Genomic DNA, 23,946 nt, shown 5'->3' with positions numbered 1-23,946 from the left:
GATTTCCTAGGGCATATTTGTCAAGTGCAGCATGTTTTCTTTGCAGCCCGGTCGGGGGCCAATTTAGGACAATGGGCCTCATTATGAGTCACCCGGTATGGAAATAACGGTGGCGGTAAACCCGCCGCCACCGTTGTTTCCATACCGGGTGATCTCAAGTCCGGAATTCCTGGGTCACCGGAGTCGCAATGCCCCGGTAATTCCGGGAATCACAGAGGCGGAATGGTGAAACGAGTCCGGCGGTAACCTGCCGGAATTTCAGGCACGGTTACCGCCGGACTCGTAATGAGGCCCAATGAGATCATCTGCGTATAAAAGCCATGATATGTCTCTTGTGCTAAGTTTCGGTGAGAATGATCATACTGATTCAAAGGCCTTGTTTATATCATTAATATAGAAATTTACTAAAATTGAGGCAATAATGCATACTTGTTTCAACCCTACATTAGTTGGGATTGCTTTTGATAGTAGGCCATCCTTAGTCAGCTTGACTGTTATGGAAGTTTAGGAATGAAATTGTCCAATTCGGTAAAAAATATGTGTAGGGCAATTAACATTAAAAAGTTTCTCCCATAAAAGCTCTTGCGAGATCGAGTCGAAGCCTTGTTTAAAATCAATCAGTGCTATGAAAACACATTGTCTAGAGACAATGTCTTGTTTTTTAATTGCGCCAACAATAGTTAGGTTTAGTGCAGTGCCTACTCCTTTAATGGACCCTGATTGGTGCTTATCTAAAAGGTTACTAGAGTTAAGCCATGCGGTGAAATCACGTAATATAAACCTGGCGAAGATCTTGACTGGCACATCTAAGAGGGCTATTGGCATATAATTCATGGGAATATTTCTATCTCCTTTTTTAAAAATGGGTATTACAATAGATTCACGCCAGGATTGTGGAATTTGGATGTTCAAAGACGTTATTGAATATAATCTCCAGGATGGATGCCCACTCAACTGGATTAGCTTGGATGGTGATGTTGGTCAAGTTGTCTGGCCAAGGGGCTCTTGATGAGCTCAATTTCTTTATTATGACTATGATGTCTAGTCTATCAAATGCCATTTTTGACAGATCAGGTATCCGGGTAGATGATGTCAATGTTTTTGGGATGGTTTTATTGAGTAGGGTATTAAATTGAAGTATCCACACCTGTTCATCTATTACATTTGTTGTCAGTTAGAGAGACAGCAAGTCCATTTGTGTCATTCAATAAGTTGCAAATCTGAGTGGCTGACTTAATTACTAATGCCTTCAGCATTTTATTACCCTTTTTCATGATTTATATTTGCTATTATTGTCTAATAATGTTTGTATAATTGTTTTTTAACTTAGTTATTTCTTGCAGCTGTGTGAGGGGATAGAGTGCTCTCAAGGCTTGGCATAGCTTTTTTTAAAGATCATATATCGCTGTGTCATAACTGTATTTATTCTTAAAGGCTGGGCGACTAATAGTCGAGGTGGATTGGATGACTACCTTTAAACAGTCGGTATAGTTTCCTTCATGTGGGAGAGAGTCCAATAGGTTTCTCTTTAGTAGTAATATCTTATTAGTTTGCCAGATGAGGCAATTTCTCACATGTTTGAGGGATGACAACTGTTTGTTACATTGGACGGGGGATAGGTTGTGTGGACGCCAGTGTACTTTGAGAATATTATGATTGCTTGAAGAATTAGGGATTACTTTGAAATTTCAAATTTGTGTAATGACATTGGATGAAATGAAGACATTGTTGAGAGTTTATGATGAAGCTCCTTTCGACCAGGTAGGAGCTGGTGGGGCATCTTGGTCAGATGTACCGTTAAGCATAGTGAAATCTGTGTTTTGCATTAATGCTAGCCAAATGGCTGCTTGAGTATGATAATGATTGGTGTTCATTGCAAAGCAGTGGGTGTTAAAGTCACCTGCTATAATAACAGTATGTATTTGAGGGTCTAGTAAGGTGAGTTCCAGCACAGATTATACATATGGAGAAATACGTCTTCATAAGTTGCTGTAGGGTTCCAGTATATATCTATAATGGCTGTGTGTGGATACAGAGGGTGCTAATTTGGAGGAGATATTTTAACTTACTGGATACCTGGATGATGGGTGGCCAATCCTTTAAGATGGATTTGATAATGTAAAGCTACTAGGCCTGCAGCAGGATAGCGTCTGGCAGCTTTAATCGCTGGAATCCAGGCGTTTTGGTGGTCCGGCCATATTACTTGTGATGTCTTCCAGGTTTCTTGTAGTAAGACTATGGACCTCATTACGATCCCGGCGCTAAGTGAAAAACGATGCCGGTAAATGATTACCGGCATCGTTTAGCGCTAGGTCCGATCATGACCCGTGAAAGTGCTATTAGCGGCTTTGAAGTTAACGGTGCTGCTAACAGGACCAAGCTCGCGCGCACGCGATCTGCCACGCCGTAAGTACCGGCATCGCGCAAAGGTAGGCAAATCACGAACCAAGCGGACATGCTCTTAACGCCATCGCGAAGGTCGTAAAGTACCTTACCGCCATGGTGCTAATTCCGCCATCGCGAACCAACCGTAAATGGCCATGTGCAGTGTTCCCAGCTGGTACAGGTGCACAGAATCAGCACAGGTGGAGGCAATACAGACTCACCAAGTACAAAAAGAGCACACCCCACCCCTTCCCACACCCAGTCACACTCCACAATGATTCCAATACGACTAGCAATGTTGGGGCTGGAGGACCTGATTGCAATGCAAGTGCTACAACTACAACAACAACAACAACAACAACAGGCAGCACAGAGTAGACGCAGGAGGAGAAGGAGGGCAAGGCAGGGCCAGCAAGCCCCACCACCACAGCCAGTGCCACCACGAAGGCAGCCCCCACTCCCATGCATCCGAGCCTGTCCATTCAACTTCACCGCTGAGCAGATCCATACCTTGTACCGTTTGGACCGGGACTCCATCACCACCATCGTTGACATGATACACAACGACATCGTCAGCATGATAGAAACACCCACCGCCATCCCCCCCTACTGAAGGTAGTGTCCATGCTCCACTTCCTGGCCACAGGCACCTACCAGCACACAGTGGGGCACTTGCATGGCATTTCACAACCATTATTCTCACGTACACTGAGCCAAGTGCTCGATGCCCTCCTCAAGTTCACAGATGACCACATTTCCTTACCACGGTCTGCCCAGGAGATTGCAAACACCAAAGTGCGTTTCAATGCACTAGCCGGCATACCTGGTTGCATTGGTGCCATCGACTGGTCCCATGTGGAATTGGTGGTCCCACATGCCATGGAGGTAGCGTACCGCAACCGTAAACTATTTCACTCAATCAACGTGCAAATGGTTTGTGACTCCAACAGGATCATCACACATTGTTGTGCCCGATTCCCCGGATCAACCCATGATTCAATGGTCCTGCGTAACTCCACAATACCACGCTACATAGAGCGACATGCAGGGCCAAGATCCTGGCTACTTGGTGAGTCTCATGTCATGGCCATGGAAATGTGAAGTGTGTAGGTGATTGACGTACCAATGCATACTTTACCTGGCTGAAAGAGGGGGGGGGGTGATGCATACTTTACCTGGCCGAAAGGGGGAGGGGATGATGCATACTTTACCTGTCTGCGAGTAGCAGAGGCAATGGAGCCAGTTCATACCCTAAATCAGCCCAAACGTCAACTGACACCTGTACACATAATGCCCGATGTAAGGAGCCCTACCATGTGAATGAGGGTGTGCCCCAACCATGACATAACCATCTGCAAGTGCATTGTACCGATTCAGACCACATTGACCTCAACAAAATGCACCTACATGCAATGACTTTAGCCAATACACGGCACCAAACACCATCAACTGAAAGGCCAGTCCCCCATAACTGCGTGCAAAGGAGGCACATGACGGACAAAAACATCAATACACCACTACACAGACACCGAGGCCCCAAAAAATGTGCCTATCAACATTAGTAGTGCTCAGTGGGATCATCATGAGGCTGACAGCAATGTTGCCATGATGAGAGCGTTGATATCACTGGGCATCTCGTTGGGCACTCACAAGGCACTTGACCCCCCTGCATACATTGGTTGATGGCATGCAAAACAGTCCATGAGAGGAATACACATATACCGGTCACATAGTGTGAATCCATTTGTGCATGTAAAAGTGGTACAAAGTAACAGTTGAATGCATGCCATGGTGGCACGTCATGATTTGAGATTTGATGTCATGACTGACACATACATTGTTGCCCATATACAGGTGATGCAGGCTATCCCCTGAAGAGGTGGCTCCTTACACCAGTCCGGAACCCACAGAACCAGCACAAGGAGGACTTCAATCGTGCAGGTACACAAACCCGTGTGGTGATTGAGCAGGCATTTGGCCTATTGAAGGCACGGTTTCGCTGCCTCAGCAGGTCTGATGGGGCACTCCTGTAACGCCATGAGAAGGTGGAAAAGATCGTCATGGCATGTGTCATGCTACACAATATGTGCATCAGACGGAATGTGCCCCTGCCCCCTGAAGCTGAACTGCAACCACCTGACGATGAGGATAAGGAGGGTGGGGATGGGGCAGCACCTCAGGGAAGCAGCGATGCACAGGAGGGGCGTGACATGCGTCAGACTCTGATCAACCAATGTTTCTAGCACACACGGATGGGGGGTGTCACGTGGAGATAGCAATTGGGGCACTGTGTGTGTCTGTGATATGCACACTGTGGACTGTTCACCAATAAATCACACATACGCAATGAGCAATGTCCACACATGTGATTTGTGATCAAGCAAAAATTGTATTGTAAATGTGAATTCAATTAACACACCCACTCCCCCCTCCCCCTTCAAATCTCCAACACACCCACTCCCCCTCCCCCCTCAACTCCCCAACACACCCACTCCCCCCTCTCCCCTCAACTCCCCAACACACCCACTCCCCCCCCCCTCAACTCCCCAACACACCCACTCCCCCCTCCCCCCTCAACTGCCCGCAAAAGTGTGTGGATACCTGTGTTGAAGTGCCTAATGTGGAATTGATCCATGGGTGGCCTCTATTGGCAGCCCCCTCTGCCGGCCCCCGGGGCACCCCTGCCTGTATTCCGCAGGTTCCTGGCCGACCTGCGGACGGGGCTGCATGGGGCGGAAATGGCAGCGGAGGAGGTACTCGGCTGCTCACTAGGATGCATGTCCCTCATTGTCTGTACAAGCTCCGAGAGCACGTGCCGCACCGCAGAAAGTTCGGCACAGATGTCCTTGGTGGAGGATTGTATAGCTGCCTTCACAGTCTCGGCACATTTTTGCATTTCAGCACTTGCACCTCCACAATCGGCCACATGCTGAGTGAGGAGTGAGGACAGTTGGTGTTGCCTTGTTAATATTTGGTCCAGCGACTGTTGGTATTTATGGGCTTCCTGCAGACACAGTCCCTTCAGTGGCCACCAGTTGTTGAAAGTCTGTTGCTGGTGGTACCATGCTGCTTGCCTTGGTGCTTATCTTTGCCCTGGCCTGTGTTGTGGCAGTCGACCTTGGCTGCTGTGTTTTTTTTTTGGTCCAGCAGAGGTGGAGGGTTGGTGTGGTGTTGCCTTGGGACTGGCCTTCTTGGCAGGTGTGGTGCCAGTCACGTCCTCGCCTGGGTCCGAATGGGAGCCTGTGGTGAAGCAAAGGAGGGAAAGTGTTATTGATGGGTCTGCGGACATTGAGCAGGTATTGTGATGACTGCAATGATTTTGATGACTAGATGGTGCACTTTGGAGGCAGTGACATACAGGTGTCTCCCTTTTGGGTGTGAGAAGCAAGCAGGAATGTGGGTGCCTACAGTGAGAGTGTGCATACTGCATGTGTACAGGGTGTAGGTCAATGATGCCTGTTGGCAGTCTTCTGCTGATGTGTTGCGTTAACCCTATTAGGCAACATTGTGCTTCCCATGAAACTGGACTTCAGGAAGTTTAGCATGGCTTAATTTGAGGCACCTACCTGATGTCGGGGCTCCTCTCTCCATTTCATCGACCCCCTCGATGGTCTCGATGCCAATGGTTGTGGCACATATCTCCTCCCACGGCTCCATTTTAATTGGTGAGTCTGCTCCTCCACCAGTTGCCATGCCCAGGTTTCTGTTGGCAGACAGTATGATCCTTACACGGAGCCGGAGGTCGTCCCACCTTTTCCGGCAGTGTTTTGTGGTGTGGGGTGTTGTTCCTACTGCACTGACCCGCTGTGCGACTAGGTCCCATATGGCCTTCTTCCGTGCTATTGCCGGTCTGGTCATTTCAGTGGAGAATACGATGTCCGCGTTTTCCTGTAGGGTTTCCGCCAACATGGTGAGCTCTTCCCTACTCAAGCGCTCCTGCCGCAGCCGATCGCAAGATTTTTTGACAACTTTCGGCATTATGACGGTGGGTGGATGTGGGAGAAGGTTTGTGGCGAGTCTCTGGGTCAGCTGTGCACTGGTTGTGGAGGATTGCAATGGATTGTGTTTTTAAAGATGGCCGCCGTGCTCTTTCCCGTTCCGGTGCGATGGCGTAACTTCCGGATCCGCTTCTTTACAGTCACCGCTAATAGCGGTCACCGCTATTTGCGGTGATCGCTAATATCGGTGGGTAGGGTGGCGGAGGTGTAGCTTGCACGGCATACGATGCCGGTAGGTGACGTTTTTGGGACGTTAACGGCATGGCGCAGATTACATTACCGGCATGGTGCAATGCTCGTGCCCGAGAGGTCGTAATTTACTGCTTTTAACGGTTTCAGGCCAGCACGGACACGTTAGTTGCGCCATGCCGGTAATGTCCATTAATTACCGCCGGGGTCGTAATGAGGGCCTATATCATAGAAGTTAAGAGTGCTAGCTTTCAAGGTGAGGAGATAAGAAAATCCTCTAGTATTTCATGTTGCTATGGTACATGAGTGTAGATGTTGTTTAATGCTAAGCTAGTGACTGACAATTTGGTTGTTAGATGTCTGGATGTAGTTCGATATCAACGTCCCCCTGGATTGTGGTTGGATTATGGTTGAGGAATGGGTAACTGCTTTATTTGGTGTGTGAAGAGTTGATCGCTACACTTGCATTACAGAGTCCTTGCTGAATTTGGTTTGATTCACTTTTATTGTTCTGAGTTAAGCATTGAGATTGTTGTGTAGGATCATTATGCATTAGGTTCAATGGAGGTTGTTGTTCTAGAAGTTGCAGCTGGAGGCCACGATTTTATAGTTCATCTTTGTGCTGCCAAACTAGGTTTTTAACAATTCTGGAGGGTATGGTTAGTTCTACTGTATTGAAGTTTGATGATCCAATGTATTTGATAGCCTCAATACCATCTGTACAGATGTGTTCTATGGCTACAATGGAATTAAGATTGTTAATAAAGTTGTACGATTGGGGTAGGGATCAGTGTGCTGCCTATCTAGCATAGTTACAGTCAAACTGTCTGATTCTAGTGTGATAACTTCAGCAGGCTGATGGGCTTAGAACCTGTAGTAGCAGCAATGGTGGCATTAGCGATATGATCAAATGAGACATGAATTGGAGATCCAGAAAGAGTTTCAGCTTGGTCTCAGACTAGCATGGTCTTGGGTTTAGTTGGATTTAGCCCTATTGTTTCAGCTCTCTTTTGGGCTAAGGTCTTACAATTTGCGTGCTCAATGTCTAGATTGACACAGAAAGTCTGTTTGATTTTATTCGAAGAGATTTGGGGGAAATGAAGACTTTGGTGAACAAAATCTGCAATAGGTCGGGAGTATATTGAATAAACTGATAAGTTCATAAGCTCCACATTGAGGCTAGCCGAGGCTGATGGGTCAGCATTCACAGGTAATACACAAGCATTTTCATCAGGCACACTTAATGATTGTTATGGGAGTTACCTTGAGGTACCGCCAACAGCTTCACCGGAGTGAGAGCGGTTGGTGTTGGTATCGGGGGCAGTTGAACCAACTCAGTAACTTCTTCAACAGAGTCAGAAGTCATTCCGCTTTGATGAGATCTTGGAATAGTTAAGTTATCTAAAAACTTCTTTGTCTTTTGTTTAGAATTCTTTATGCTTTTTGCTGGTTGATTTTTAGCTTTCTTATGGATTTCATTTTGCGATAAGGACTTGCGTTTTTTAGATTTTCTTTTTCTTTGAGACTTGCGTTGAAAGAGCTCAACTGCAGGAGCCTCAGTGCCATCAATTTCCCAGTCCTCTGGGGTGGTGTGATCCTGTTTGCTCTAATTGCACAATGTATGGGGAACTGTGCTTAGCAGAGGGCAGTGGAGCTGCTATATTGGGAAGTGCATTGCTCTCTGTCCGAGACAGTGTCAGACTCAAGGCAACTTGGTGCGAGATAGGCAGGTCTCGAGGATTAGAAGCTGGGCTTGGTAGGATGGTGGTAGTTTTGAATGAGACTTTCCATGCCAGCCAGTCAATTCTGGCTGACAATAAATCAAGTATTGCATTTTGCTTGGTGGTCTTATTTTCCAGAGATTCATATAATTTTGTCAGTATGGCAATACTAGTGTTCACAGCAGTCAAGGCAGTATCAATTGCAAAGGAGGGAGTATGAAGAGGAAAACCAAAAGAGGGACGTGGTGTGTTGGCTTAGAGAAAGAGGCAACTAAGGAGGATTCAGAGAAAGATGTGGATATGTTTGCAGGGCCTCCTTATTGGTGTAGATGTGCAGTGATATAGATAATCTGGTTGATTGATTATCTATTTGGTTGTGTTGAGCGTGTGCTTCACAACCGGTGTCAGGGGAGGGGAGATAAACAAAGGCTTTTACTCGGTGTGCTGATCATGAGCAGATTTTCTAAGCCATCGCCCTTCATTATTTGTGGATACAGAGGAGGAATTGGATGAGTCAATTACATGAATGGTTGCATGAACTTGAGGACGTGCTGGCGTGTCTGGATAAGCGTCCAGAGTTTGAAAAGCATTGGGTTGATTTTACAGTGAAGCTGGCGTGGTACATGCTTGCATAGTGTTGTTCAAAAGAGTGGACAATGGAAGGTAAAGATGTACGCAGTGCGCAGTGTGCACTTCGATGGCAGAGTCTGCAATATGCTGTGCGGATCTAGGAGGATCAAATGGAGTCGCCATTGTGGTTCCTTCTTTTGATGACTGGCAGAAGTTACGAATATCGGTGTGACCAATTTGAGGTCATTTTTGAAATTGGATGTGAAAAGTCGAATTTCTAGCTGTGGGCTGTGGCGGCAGCTCTCAATGTTTATCACTAAGCATGGCGGCATTCTGCGGCATGCCGGTTGTGAGTTGATATGTTGTTATGACTACTGGGATAGAGAGACTAGGAAGAAAGAGGACAGGGGATAGACGATTAAATAGAGTGAAGAGTGAGGTCTGGACAATAAAAGAAACTAGGGTAACATGGACGCACGGAGCAGCGGATCAGCAGTCAGCACAAGACTGAAGCACTCAGCTGATGCATGCACGCTGCTGCGTACAGGCTCTTCTTTTTAAAGATGGTCACATAGGAAGGGGTTGGGGCTATTAAAAAAAAGATAAATTAAGTGTCAGTAGGGGATTTGTTAGGTTTTCAAAGTCCAATATTATTTGTAGGGGGTATTATGTATACCCAGCACTAAAGCTGAAGTTTGTAAGTGAGTCCAAGCAGAAAATTGTAGTCCACAGAAAGAAGGTTTCTGGAGAATGGCGGGCAGCAGGAGCAGCAGGGTCAGCAGTCAGCACTCGAAGCTCGAAACAAATTTTTACAAAGGGGCATGTTGCTGGGTGCAAAGGTGGGCACCTCTGATTGCCTCCTCTCACCACCTTAACTCTAAATTCCAGAACGGATCCTTTTGTGCATAATGAAAAGCAACAGTAGCGGTATGGGCCACTACTGTACATAATCCCTTTCTCCTTCACATTAATGCTGAAAATGGCTGAACATTTTTTCAAAAAATCTTTTTTCATTACCGCCATCGGAGGTGGTATTTCTGACATAACACCAGAGGTATTCCAGAAGTACCACCTCTGCTGGTGGTAAACCTTGAGTAGGGCAGATTTTCAGAAATACCACTGGTGTAGCTGGCAACATTTTTCAGCTATATTAAAAAGTCTGCCCAACTCTGAAAGACCCCCTTACTTTGTAAACTTCTAATAATGAATGCCTGAATATTAGCTCTTTCGATGTGTGCTTATATGTATGTTTCTCAACTGCATCCAAAAATAAGTAGCACAGTCAAACAGCCATTTCTATAACCACAATATCAGTAAACATCCATGGGTGCTATTCAGGGTGCTAGTAGACCCTTTTTGTATCAATACACTGGTGATCAAGAAATTCACCAGAACATAGGGGAAGCCTTTTTACAGAATCAAACCAAGGACAAACTCTACTAAGATATGGACCCTTACTTCCTTGGCAAGTAAGTGTCATGATAGGCTGCTGTGGATTGTAAAAGACCAATGGTTTATAGGGAGCAGTAGTGGCGACATTACCATCCAGGGTCGCAGAATAAGTTAATGCGTATATTGCCACTGGATGGTATAAACATTCCTCTGAAACTTAACCCAGGCACATCTATAACATTGCTGAAATCAAGATGAATGCCTCGTCCCATTTACACAAAATCTGAGCAGCGCTCGGTTCCTTTGTGTCAGGCTAGATTCTGAGAGATTTCGTCCTTTTCAATTCTTTCTTTTACATTTTGGAGTACTGGCCTCTGTGGCAACAGCCCAGCCAACCTGGGGGGTAATTGCCCCTTTGCCCCCATAGCCAGTCCGCCCCTGTACTCCTCCAATCGACAATAGGACTCCATTGAGCCAGTGCTAACCCTCTGTCAAGCAACCTTGCAACTGTTCAGCTAAGGTATACAAGTCATTTGCTACAAGTGTTTCTAGACCAAGCTCGCCGCATTGAAATTAAAATGAACACAAATCATTACAATAAAAATATTTTCTTCAATACTGTTCACAAATATTTAATTTTAATACATTAATGTCGATAGATGCATAATGTTTTCAATAGAGATATATAATCATCAATGGGTTCAATAGGATGAATGCGGCAACAGGAAATGTTGGGAAAGATCTGTTGAAAAACAAATAAGTTATTAAGATAACAAAAAAAACAAAGTTTCAGCCTGCTCCCGATTCATTTTTCCATAGATAAAAAACTAAAATGTTTGCTAAAGTGCACAGCCCAAACCGCTTGACGGAATTGGGTCAGGTAGGAAACAACTAGAGAATGAAGCATTGACTTGAATTCCAGGGGGTGTCCCCATTTTCCCAAACCTATAAGACTATCTCCCATGGTGTTTTGCAGCAGAGAGGCTTTTCAGAAATCAAAAAGCTGACATTTTATTCTGTTCGATGCAAGAGATACTCGCGAATATTCAGGGTAATATTCAAAGTTATCTGAAAACGTTAAGTTGTAAAAATGCCTTTTGGAGGAGGATAAGGGATGAAATGTTATCAGGACAGATGTGGGGGGGGAAAGAGGGCGCCATGTGAAATTGGAAAGTTGGTGGACGGGGGACCAAGTTCAAAGCTTGAACATTTTCACAAATTCAGGATTATTCTTGCATATTTAGGGTTATTTTTAATTGTTTGCATATTTGCTGTTATGGCACTAAAGGAATCAGGAATGTGTTGGGGGTGTAATAACATCAGATATTTTTATATTTTTTTTAAGAGAGCCAGTGAGCCCGAAAGACATGTACAGTGGCCACAACTTTGTGATTTCATCTTTGATATCCTGGGTGTAAGTCTTAGCAGTGCACGGTGGTGGCGCGAGTTATGGTTGTTTAGCTTACCATAACTGGCGAATTTCTGTGGTTTTTTGATTTTACTTGAAACCATAATGTCCCTTTAACAACGTTTTTTCTTTGAATTTCATAGGTTTGTATTGGTCCAGCATAACGATAATGTCCCTTTAACAAAGTTTTTCAGTTAATTTCAAAGGTTTTTATTAGTGCAACTTAACCATAACGTCCCCTTAACAAAGTTTTTTCAATGAATTTCATAGGTTTTTATTGGTGTAACTTAACTATGAAGTCCCTTTAACAAAGTTTTTTCACTGAATTTAGTAGGTTTTTATTAGTCCAACGTAACCATAACGCCCCTTTAACAAAGTGTTTTCAGTGAATTTCATGGGTTTTTACCAGTGCATGCTTTTTTCCTACAACTTACTAATATCATACTTACCCAATATAGCAATGTTTGTGTCCAATTTACAAAGTGTCACCTTAAAACTCTGCCATTTCCCACCTTCTGGAATCATTTTTAACACTTCTATACACTTTTTGCAACTAGATCAACTAGTTTTGCATCCGTAGACGTCTACGAATATCTGACTTCATAGCGGACCTTCTGGACAGTGCCACATGACCATAAGCTGGCGCGCGGCATGATGACGTGTCCGAGAACCCGTCCGCACTCCATGATAAGATCTCTGCTTCGCGGACAGTTAAGAAATACATTTTCTACTGATATAGGAGCTTTCAACTTCAAAATTTCCCCTGCACAGCTCCAACGCCTATTCCTACTCATTATCCCTTAACAATCTAGTACACACTATATACTTTTAGCAAATTAAAATGGCATCTGCTAATGCCATCCCTCCTCCCCAAGAGCCACCACCACTGCTGTAATCAAGGAGCATGAGAAACACTGCCCCCTACCTCAGAAATAACACACACGCAACATTTTCCCTTGTCCACATACCGCTCCATATTAGTGTTTGGTTCCTCTTCCCTCATTTCCCTCCCCACCTTTCATTCTTAGCTCTCCTGCCAAACAAAATACATCCAAAAACAACAAAAGACATATTCCTTTAGGAACCACCTTTCACAGTTAAAAAATAGAACAAAAAAAATGTATAGACCCCATCTACTTTATATTTCTCAGTAAAGTACATAGACTCAATAAGATTTTCCAACATTTCCATTTACATTTTGTGTTATGCTAATGGAAATATTGTGGCGTTCATCCTCCGTTCCAGGGACTGGAACAGTGGATACTGGCCCAGCAGTCCAAGTTAACAGCCCATGCGAAGCGAGGGTGGTTAACAAGGTCTCTGGACCATTATCCCCCGATTCCAGCCCCTGAAATGGGGGATGCAGGCCATTAGCACCCTATGTTCCCAAAGCGGGAACTCAGGGTGCTGAAAAAGAGGATTTTAGGAAGGAAGTCCTTTTCCAAGATGGTCACCATGGAAAGGGAGGGTGAGGGTTCCATACAGGGCCCCGCTTCGCTTTCCATGGCAGCCTGCAGAAGGCAAAAAGAAAACTCTACGACCACATTACCAAGAGCACATTTCTCTTCCCTTTCAGATCTATCCTAATTTCAAATAACTTTACATCAAAACCAGTCCCAGGTGGACATGGGCACTTTAATCCTATGTTTTGTCCCTTCAGCGTGCTGAGGTGGGCAAAGTTCTCCAACCAATCCCATATTTCAACCCGCTTGTCGAGAGCATTCTGAACCTGCTTAGAGTAAGATAGAGTATAGAGCAAGATATTTTGTCATCTTCGCAGATGGTGACCAGGGATTTTGTTTCTTACAAAGTTCTTTATAGATAGTAGTCAGAAGAGGGTTGGATATTCCACTATGCATTTTCAGAAAATACCCGGACCTCCTTTTCATAACAATGGCATTCAGTGAGGGTAATCCCAGCTCCAATCGTATAATAGCCATTGGAACTCCCGTAGCTAGACCAAGTACACAGCGCCAAAATTTCCCCTCTATGAGCTGAAGCCAGCTGAGATCTAAATCAAAGAGTGCTTCTAGGCTATGGGTCATCATGGGGATAAATACTTGCAAATACAATTGTCGTGTGCCCCATAGCCTGAAGCCTCCTTGCTTATTTGTGAAACTAGCTATTAGGGCTGTTTCTTGCTTTATACGTGTTGTACGGGAGAGTTTACACGTCACATATTCCCCACTGGGCTCGAAGTCAATACCCAGATAGCGATATTGAGGTGCGTAAGGGATCATGGCATTATCCACCATAAGGTTAACACGGGAAACTCTTTTACTGGTGAATCTCAAAACCTTGGTTTTATCAAGGTTAATGATAAGGCCATTCCACTCAGCATATTCCCATAACGCTGTGACTGATCTACGGAGACCACTGATAGTGTGATCAAAAATGACCAAATCGTCTGCATATGCCAAGACGGAACAAGCAGTATCCCCAATTTTAGGTGGGCAATTACGGGCGGCAGATTGAGCTATTGGTATGTCATGGACGTAGAGGTTATATACCAGAGGAGCAGTCACACAACCCTGTTTCACCCCCCTGTTCTGCTGCACTTTGCCCGTCAGGTGCCCCTCTTGGTCTAATTTTAACCTGACCGAGGTGTTGTAATGTAGTAATCTGAGATAGTACAGTATGCCAACAGGGCAGCCTAGAGTGAAGAGTTTAGACCATAATCATTCTCTAGGGACCAGATCAAAGGCTGCTTTGAAATCAATGTAAAGTGCATAAAGCGGAGGCTCATCCCTTTTGCAAGCCCTTGATCTCAGCAAATTCATAACCATAAGAGTATGCCCCATAGAGTAACCTTTTCTAAAACCACATTGGAATTTAGACAAAATATCAGCCTCATCTACCGATGATTGAAGGTCCTTGAGCAGCACGGTGGCAAATAGTTTGCCTGTCGTATCCAGCATGGTAGTAATCTATAGTTATTCAGATCTAGCCGGTTACCCTTTTTAAATACTGGTATCAACACTGCCACCTGCCACGACCTTGGAATGAACCCCTAGATCATTATCTTCTCAAACATAATAGCCAACAAACTGACCCAAAACTCGGGCTGACCTTTGATGACTATGTTGGCTAGGCCGTTTGGGCCAGGGGCTCTAGAGGATTTTAAAGTCTTTATCTTACTGAGTATTGCCGTATATGATATATCAAAAGATACACTAGGTCTAAGATGTTTTCAGGGGGGCATCTCCTCTATCTGCAAGATGGCATTACGATTCTGCAAAAAATCCTCCCATTCCTCAGCTTTAATGGGATTAACCAATTGACCCTTAACAGTCACCCTGACTTCACCAAGTAGTGACCAGATGTTTAGTACATTTTTGGAGAAGATGGTATGTACTCATTTCTGATATGCCAAGGATCTTTCAGCGAGCCGTAAGTTTTTAATATTGGCTCTGTATTTGTTTTTACTTTTCCTAGCAGTCGCCCCAAGGTCTTCTATATGGGCGCGCCTTTTCTTGATCAGGCGTAGCTCCCTTCTCAAGTCCCTCTTAGCATCTCTGATCTTCTTGTTGAACGGGAGTACCCCACCCTCTGATCTAATCATACTCCGAAAGGGGGCTGAGGCATGGGTGCTTGAGAAGACATTGATCAAATTTTCTATTGATTCAATGGACATGTCATTAAAATTAGGTAGGTAGGGCCATTTTTCAATCTTAAGTGCTTCTGATGCCTGGTTTATTTTCGTGGCAGTCCACCTAATACTTGAACCTACTTTATTTACATGTACTGTACCCATATTGCTCTTATCTGTAACTATTTGTGAGATATTTAATACACACTGGAGTGCCGCATGATCACTCCATTTATTCAAAGAGACCATCAGATCATCAACATACATCAACATGTTTGGGCACATGAATATATAATCAATTATACTAGAGGAAAAACCATTAGTCCACGTATGTTTCCCAGGATGGTCACTAGCAGTGTAGCCATTCAACATCTCCCAATCCCAATCATCAAACAATTGGCGCCAATGCGGGCCTCCCACATCAGTTTTAATGTGAGTGAATAAACGTTTGTTTCTTAATTTAGGATTTTGTGGATGTATCCCTCCACCGGAATGCAGCAATTAAAGTCACCCACTACAATTACCACTGTTTCCCACAGTGGCTGACCAGGAGGCTAATAGGTCGCGAAGGGCTTCTTGCAGTGGCTCGCTTATCAAGGCGTGAGGAGGATTGTATAAATTTATCAGCAAAAAAATGTCCCCTTTACTCTTGGGTCCGTACTCGACCTCCACTGCCAACAAATTGTTGTCTTGGTTACAAAGCATCCGCTTCGAGGGCAAAAAACTAGCCACCCCTATCAGCAACCTGCCAAATGGTCTACCTTTCCCCCCCCTTTTAGCAAAAGATTGATAGATCACATAGCCATCCAATAGCAATGAGTCCATAACCCATGTCTCTTCAAGACATATTAGCCTATGCTTAGTGACATAATTTACTGATCCCTCCAAAGACAATAGAGGTGCAAATCCTCTGCAGTTCCAGGATAGTAGTGATAAGTTTCAATGTTTGGGTAACACTTCAGGTAGAGATTCCGCTAACTATTTTAGAACAAGTTGGGCATCCGCAACTTCCACTTTCTTTCCCTTGGGTACCATGGGACAGACAACCAATTTAGCCGGCCCACTTGTGTCCTCATATTCAATACTGGGGTCAATTTCATCCAGATCTGCATTGATCTCAACATCCACTGCCCACAACTCATCTCAATATTCCCTGATCATCTTTGCAGTGGATAAGAACTTACAATGCAAGGCAGAAACACAGGGATTCTGGCCCTTCAATGGCTCCACAAACTGAAAGTCGTCAGATATCAAGACACGTAATTCCGGGAATTAGTATAGTCAGATCAGAAACTCCGAACGAGACAGCCATCTGCGTTCACCATTTTTATACAGGTTCTTGATCAGACAAATCCTATTAGTTGAACTGACTGTCCCGACCTCTGCTGGTTTAATAGGAGGATTAACGGCTTTGGCCGTGGGCAGCGGGAGATGGGCTGATTTCTCCAGGTTCCTAGATTGACTTTCCTCCACCAGTTGATCTTCAATCTTGAGTCGTTCCCAGTCTACTGCCTGCTCCTCCAATTCATCCGCGGCCGGTATTCCTTCTTCCTCTATACTCACTTCCTCCCTTGCTGGCTGTACCAACTCTGTCGACTGGTCTTTGCTCTTTTCTTGATCAGTTATCAGCCAGCTGGACAGACAGCCACCACCAGATCTAATCTTTTTCTTAGCTCTGGCAGCCCTTTTTTTGGCTTTCTTTGAGCGAGCACCAATGTTCACAGTTTCTCCCACTGAGGGGCTCCTGTTCTTTTGCACCTTCTTTGCCAATTTACGTTGTTTACAGGAAAAGAAGACTACTTTGCTCTGATCCATAATTACAGAGGCTTCTGTATCTGGTGTAGAGTTTATCTCCTCAGCTATAACAATGGCTTCAGATAGATTGATTTGTGCCTCTACTTCCTCATGATTTTCATATGTCCGGGCATTGGTCAGTAAATTGGTATTAGCTAAAATATGCCCTGTCATTTGGGACAACATTTTTAGGGCAAATTGGAGAGAAGCTACAGAAGATTGAATCTCTGCTAATTCATTTGCTCGAGGGAACGGAGAGGATAAATCTCCTTCCTCTATGTCCGGGACGTCCTCCATTGAGACCATTACCATATTTGGTGAAGCCGACAATCTTCCCATTGGAACCGAGTGGCCCAGGGCACTGACAGGAGAGGCCACAGGATTAGTACCCTGTGTCAGATCTTTATCTCCCGACAGTCTGGGTATCTGGCGGGTCATCCCTCTTTGAATGCTCAGGCAGAGTTCTAGTAGAGAGTTGTTTTCGATGTCGTCGAAGTTAGTGGAACTCATTGGATCCCCCCTCCAGCTAGCTCCTGGGAGTGCGAGTACTTCAGTGATTGTGGAGTTGATTTCAGGTATGGGATGTGGAGGGAAAAAGCCAGTAATTACCCCTTGAACCGGAAGGGTTGGCTTTTTGGGGTTCTTCTTGGTGATTTCCTTAGGGCTTCCCATCTCTTCACTCCGCAGTACATCTGCCTCCCAATGTTTCTTCGTCTTCTGTAGATTATATTTGCTTTATGCCAGCTTTTTCCCTGGGGACATTTTGAGGTGTTAACTAGACCAGTGTCCGGAAGAAAGCTAGTTTGTACTAACTCTGTTTGGCTGATGGCCCCTCACACCAACTGATCTAGGTACTCGCGAGAGTAGTGACTGAAAGGCTCCAATACACCCCAGTCTATGGAAACGCCCTTGCGCTTGATATTATTCACTCTGGCCTTATTAACAGTCTTGATCTGGCCTCCAACATATATTAATTGTTCCCACACAGTGCAGCAATGAGTACCATGGGATGAAGCCGTGGGTCCACTAGGCAGGGTCACACAGGAACCCACTGCCACAACAGACAAAGCAACAGACAAAGCAACAGAAAACTGCAAAACAGGGCAGAGGAGGGGGGCAGGATGGTGCTGCATGTAGAAGTCCCGGCAAGTCCACCCCCCCCAAGGCTCACTGCACTCTAAGCACCACGCAGTATCCACAGAGCTCCAAGCCGGTGGCCGTGTCACAGGGCAAGCGCCAGACCACAGGCAGCACTAAGTCAGACCAGTGATCCGATGATCCAATGCCCAGTGACCAGTGCACAGTTACCGGGTGACACACACCCAGGGCAGGACACCACCAACAGCGGTTTGGGCCAAGCCATGCACCCCCACACCTCACAACTCACCCTGACAATGGCTCAGCTGTCAGCCAATGCCATGCAGGTCGCGGGTCCACAGCGCAGGCAGACGGCACAGCCAGAGGGATCCCACATTCCAGAACTCCTCTGGCAGTGTTTCCTCAGCACACAATACTCCGGACCTCGTCAGCGCAGGAAGACGGCACAGCCAGAGGAATCCCGCGTACCAGGACTCCTCCGGCAGCGTTTCCCCAGAGCACAATGCTCCGGACCTTGTCACATTAGAGGAATGAACCTTGCAGCCCTACAGCCAACGAAACTTCCAAGCGTACAGTCAACCCGCACTGCAGTAATGCTAATGCTATCGCTTGCAGCCACTTCCGACATGTACTGGGCCATGCTCCCAAGCATTAGGAAATTAGGCACCATACTGAGTGAGCGAGATAGATGATGAAGAGAGCACTGCGCTGAGTGACAGAGCAATAACAAAGAATGGACTTCACAGAGAGTGAGAAAGGGAGAGGAACGGCAAAGAGTGAACCACATTGAGAGAGAGAGACAGCGAGACAGAGAGAGGAAGAGAGACACTGCAAGGGATGAGAAAGATTGCACCACACTGAGATCGAGAGAGATGACAAAGAGTGTATGGCAGAGAGAGAGAGTCAGAAAGAGAGAGAGAGAGAGAGAGAGAGAGAGAGAGAGAGAGAGAGAGAGAGAGAGGGAGAAGCCGTATGAATTCCAATAACATAACAATATGTAATGAATACAGATTGTACCTTGTGCAATGCAACAAAGCTGAATGTGCAGGCAATATCCTGCTTCTGTGGTCGGGAGGCACTTCTCTTTATTGTGCGGTCAGCTCACACTTCTCAAATGCCAGGGCTACTTCGAAGGGCGGGATGATTCTGTTAAGAAACATCATATTATATTATTATATCATGACATTGCATCACCCTATCAGAACACATTGCAGTAAGTTGCAGAGATACAATCCAGAGGCAGAGGGAGAGAGCAAGAAAGAGACGCATGGTATACATCTCAGTAAAATAGCACCATGAATGCAGAATGTACCAAATGCAATGCCTCTGAGCAGGATAGTCCAGCTGATGTCCTGCTTCTGCAGACGGACGACCACCATCTCTTGGAGGGGGACTTCTGTGACGCACATCACCCCATAGCAGAACATATTGCAGTGAGGTTCAGAAGAAAGTGAGTGTCTGTAAGAGACAGAAAGAGCGAGCGTGCAATTGGCAATGACAGAGGTACATGATGTACCATAACAAAATGAGAGAGAGAGAGAGAGAAAGAGAGAGAGAGAGAGAGAGAGAGAGAGAGAGAGAGAGAGAGCAATACAGTTAACAGAGAATTGTGAACATTATAGTTCCGTTTAACATGTTATAACATAACATAATGAACATAGAATGTTCATTATGTTTTGTTACAAAATTACAGTAACGTCAAGAGGGAAGGGAGAAGGTTTACTGGCTGCACAGTGACAGTACATTTCTTACTCAGTCGATTCCCCAGCACCTTATTCGTAGGCTTGGTGGGTGACATTTTGGGACACTGTGGCATCAGAGCCCATTTGTGATGTGGGTCAGGAGTGGCCTTCCAAGCTCTTAGTACCAAAGCAACTTCCCTGCTGGGCGCGGGTCCTATAAAAGTGCTTTGCTTCCACTGTCAGTGAACAGTGAAATACAGAGGGAAATGCTGGTGCAACAGACCAGGCTTCTTTTCACCTAGGGTCCTTTATCAAAGCTGTACAGACGTGTTCATGCTAATTGCAGCATCCCAAACAGGTGCCCAAATCAAAGAGTAAGGTTCAAGCAGATGTGGCATGCGGGTGGTGGGGGCGAAGGGAGAAGTGCCTGTGCAATAATTCTATTCTCCTAAATTGTATCCTGAATTAACTGCACTTAATGGTATGGTAGCGGTATCGTATGGTAGCGGGTGTATATGTGCAGTAATGTGCTCATACTTAGAGATCGCTGGACTGCTTTTTTGGTTTTGCAGGGTACGTGTGTTTATGCCGCAGGGAGTGCACAGAGCAGCTTTGTGTTCCTGCAACATCTGTTATGTTCTTAGCTAACGTGACCAAGGGGAACAATTGTATGGCATTGCACTGTGGCCTTCTCAGCTGTTGAAGGACAGTCATGCCTCCAACGCACACAGTATATCTGTGATGATACAGGCTTGCAGCTGGCATGGGCCAGTGACCTACAGCAATCGTTTTTTATAAAGATACATAAGTATACCATTTTCTATAGTATTTTAACATTCTAAACAACACTACATTTGACTTAGAGAGATCTGTTCAATGTTTCTGCATGCAGGTCGGCCATAGGAAATTACTGTAGTGATGTGTTCAATACATTTAAACATCTGTGAGGCAGTGCATGCTGAAAGGCCCTTTCCCATGATCAGTATAGGAACAATAAGTAAATAACTTAGTAATTTGGAGATCTCATTGCAGGAATCCAAGAAAAGATGCCCTGGGACCAAGATTAGGGATTCAAGTGCTGTACCTGATGTGAGTTTATCTTATTTCATTTAATCCACTCGGGCTAAACAAAGGGACTCCATATATATATATATCTTAACCATAACGTCCACTTAACAAAGTGTTTTTGTAGGGAAGTGTGTAGGTTTTTGGAAGGTGGAAGGTAAGCATGAAATTGTGGCAATGAAGTTGGTGAGCAGAATACACACTGAAATCACGTGATTTTGAGAGATATGTAGTATAATCTACGTACTTGACATACATTTAACATGGAACATTCAGAATCCCCTCCCTATTAATATTGGAAAGGTACGGACTAAGCGCCTGTGTGCGGATGGGGTTGGTCAGGATCAACATTACCGAAAGAGGCGGGGGTAGTAGAACATTTACTATTGTCTTACACAAAAAGTGTGCACCGTAGAATAAGGACATAAAGATATTATAAGTAGTAATAAGTAAATATGGAAACCTGAAGCTGGGAAAAGAAAACAACAAATTTAATAAGCATGTAGAATGAAGTGGATGGTATCATTAAAAAAAAGGATGCCTCCAGCGTAATCACTACACAGAAACTCGGCAGCCTGGAACGACAGTGGACAGACGCAGTAGGAGGAAGGGAGATTACAGCAAAAGAGTGAGTTCAGATAATTTTTTTTATATGCGTGAATTTTTTTTTTTTTTTGGTATGTGGTGCATAAATAATAATTTCTTTCTGTTGTTTTGACTCGAAAATGGCTAGTACTTTGGAGTGGCTGGAGGAGTATTTCCCGCATGGGGAAATGTCTGAAGACAGCGACAATAATGGTACACATTGCTCTGCATATGCAAAATAGTGACCAGTATTTTATAGGCATTGAACATATGTATTTTTGTTTTGAACAGACCAGGAAAAAAAAAGACGAAAGTGTAACAAACGAGACAGAAAAAGACAGGATAAAGAGGATAGAGGAGAAAAAGGACATATTGAACGCCAACTTTCAAAGTTTACGGGGGTTTGTGGAGGACTGTGTGAGAGGACAAGTTCGTTATCATAGCCCCACCTGCACCTGACGTGCTTCTCCATTCCCTAGTGAACCTTCCCCAAACCTTGAACAGGAAAATAGACGTTTTGACGAAATATCCATCCCTTCTTCCCCTCACAAATCTTCTTCTCATAACAAGCCTGTGTTGATCTTAATTCCCCCATATTTGTTTCAGTGTCCGCTTCCCCTGCTACTTCTTTCGATTGATGTGTGTGTGTATGTGTTTGAAATATTTTTGTACAGTAGTTGTAGAGAAAAAGTTTGTGTGTAGATTTTCTTTTTAAAAAGACGTAAAATGTTTGTGAACAGCACACCTGTTCGACCTATCCGCAAGGAATGGAATGTGGGTGTTGTGTAATGTCAAGTAAGACGGATGTGATGTGTGACTGCACCATCTGTTGAAATTGTGCATACATAAACAGAAAGGAGTGTCCAAAGGATATACTACCTCGGCGTACCACTTGGAAACGAGATAATACATGTTCGTAGAACACACCAGATGTCCGGAATGGGTATAAATGGGGAAAATGGGAGTGTGTGAAGGACAGTATAACGGTCCGTATCGGGCGCAGCCAAAATGGTGCCGTCCGTAGAACAGGCACGGTTGCCGGCAAATTCGTAGGCAAACAAAATGGAGTTGTCCTAAGGACACAGGAACTCTCCGTACAGTGAACATAGCATGCGTGCACATGCGCAGTAAAAACTTAAGTATTGCGAACATCGCACCTGTTCCTAACTGTCCGTCTCACTGGTGTCGCACTTTGAAGTAGTTTGAGAACCCGAACACTGTCCGGAGGACACTTGTGCACATGCGCACGTTTGAATCTTTGCATTTGCTGTCCAGGAGACTTTCATTACTGGGGCGGATGTGTTGAGGACGTCATCATGTGACCGCACCTACCCTGAGCGTGGGGACTAATTTCCACAGTTGGTGTGCTTCCGCAAAAATACAAATGACATTTTAGACACAAGGCAAAGTATTGTAGAGTTTAAAAATGTAATTTCACACATCCCAAACAATAGGCCACCACAGGACTTGCTGTGTAAAATTTGTGTACGGCTTTATAGGGATGAAGATGGTCACGAGGCACACCACTCCACCCCTACAAAAGGCCACACCCCGAGCGCATCTTCATTCTCCTTATAGCTATAACAGATTGAGGTGTGTTGCCTTTACTGCTGTAGTGACCAAAAGAAAACTAAACGGTATGGCTTCCATGGCTGCTGTTGGGTCATTAGCCTCTGCACCACCCCCAAACCCGCCACCACCACCACCTCACCAAGGGCCTGCAGAGAAATATATGGGTGAGGATGTAGAGATCGAGGAAGAGGAGGAGGAAGGGAATGAAGTGGAGGAACTTGTTTTCCGTTTATGGGAATGTACCAAAAGCATGTGCGAACCTGGTGAAGTGTAACCAGTGCGAGGTGGTGTTGAGTCGCAGGAGATTTGGAGCGTACAGTTTTGGTACGACAACCATGAAGCGACACCTCACTTCGTTCCACACTGTGGACATTCGCAAGGTGGTGCCATGTGAAGAGCGTAGTCGTTTGAGTTTCTCCACAGCATCCTCGGTATCCAATCCTCCCACCACTAGAGGCACTCCTGTGGGGGAGCGCCTTTCTCCAGCTGCCTCACAAGCCATTCACAATGCTGTTGACCCTTACCTTTCAAAGGTGACAGCAGTGTGCACGTATTGTGACGCAGTACTCTGCAGGGGGGAGAGTTTTCGAAGTGCTTTTGAGGCTATAGTCACCGAGCACCAGAAGATCTGCTCCTTACCGAAATAAAGCTCACCCTAAATATTTCTCTGTTCAGTTGCCCCTCCTTACCCTCATTTCGCCTCTTCTCCTAGTGTGTTGTGTGCTGTTAAACAATGAAAGTAAAAACAACAAAAATTACAGAAACGGCTCTTTTCAGAGCCGCCTTTCTCAGTATAACAATAGAACTATGAAGTGCCGGCCGTAGACCCCTGCAGAGTTCTGAAAAAGTTTGCGGACAGTCGTGGAGGAAAAAAGTGAGTGTGCAAGTGGAGAAAAAC

This window comes from Ambystoma mexicanum, chromosome 12 (assembly GCF_040938575.1).
Source record: "Ambystoma mexicanum isolate Mex_15411 chromosome 12, UKY_AmexF1_1, whole genome shotgun sequence".
In the NCBI taxonomy this organism is placed as follows: domain Eukaryota; kingdom Metazoa; phylum Chordata; class Amphibia; order Caudata; family Ambystomatidae; genus Ambystoma; species Ambystoma mexicanum.
The sequence above is the reverse complement of the archived record's forward strand: the minus strand, read 5'-3'. Positions refer to the sequence as shown.